The 885-nt window shown below is 42.5% G+C and overlaps 1 non-coding gene across 1 annotated transcript; it reads left to right on the top strand.

The window, feature by feature from the left end:
- The first annotated feature begins 373 nt into the window (after nt 1–373).
- Nucleotides 374–481, top strand: LOC112712894 (small nucleolar RNA R71). Its single transcript, XR_003157958.1, has one exon. It is a non-coding gene; the product is annotated as a small nucleolar RNA R71 (small nucleolar RNA).
- The last annotated feature ends 404 nt before the right edge of the window (nt 482–885 follow it).

The raw sequence follows: 885 nt of genomic DNA on the forward strand, positions 1-885 counted from the left end.
CTTCCATTGAAGGGTTCTCAGGATCATAAGCTTCTTCTTCAGATGAAGCGTCCTTAGTACTGCCTGGTGCAGCTTGCATTCCAGACAGAATTTGAGAAATCATATTGACTTGCTGAGTCAATATTTTGTTCTGAGCCAATATGGCATTCAGAGTATCAATCTCAAGGACTCCTTTCTTCTGATTCGTCCCATTGTTCACGGGATTCCTTTCAGAAGTGTACATGAATTGGTTATTTGCAACCATTTCAATCAATTCTTGAGCTTCTGCAGGCATCTTCTTCAGATGAAGAGAGCCTCCAGCAGAACTATCCAATGACATCTTGGACAGTTCAGACAGACCATCATAGAAGATACCTATGATGCTCCATTCAGAAAGCATATCAGAGGGACACTTTCTGATCAATTGTTTGTATCTTTCCCAAGCTTCATAGAGGGATTCTCCTTCCTTCTGTCTGAAGGTTTGGACTTCCACTCTAAGCTTACTCAATTTTTGAGGTGGAAACAACTTTGCCAAGAAGGCATTGACTAGCTTTTCCCAAGAGTTCAGGCTTTCTTTAGGTTGTGAGTCCAACCATATTCTAGCTCTGTCTCTTACAGCAAAAGGGAATAGCATAAGTCTGTAGACCTCAGGGTCAACCCCATTAGTCTTGACAGTGTCACAGATTTGCAAGAATTCAGCTAAAAACTGATGAGGATCTTCCAATGGAAGTCCATGGAACTTGCAATTCTGTTGCATTAGAGAAACTAATTGAGGCTTAAGCTCAAAGTTGTTTGCTCCAATGGCAGGGATAGAGATGCTTCTCCCATAGAAGTCGGGAGTAGGTGCAGTGAAGTCACCCAGCACCTTCCTTGCATTGTTGGCATTGTTGTTGTTTTCGGCTGCCA

This window comes from Arachis hypogaea, chromosome 1 (assembly GCF_003086295.3).
Source record: "Arachis hypogaea cultivar Tifrunner chromosome 1, arahy.Tifrunner.gnm2.J5K5, whole genome shotgun sequence".
Taxonomy (NCBI): domain Eukaryota; kingdom Viridiplantae; phylum Streptophyta; class Magnoliopsida; order Fabales; family Fabaceae; genus Arachis; species Arachis hypogaea.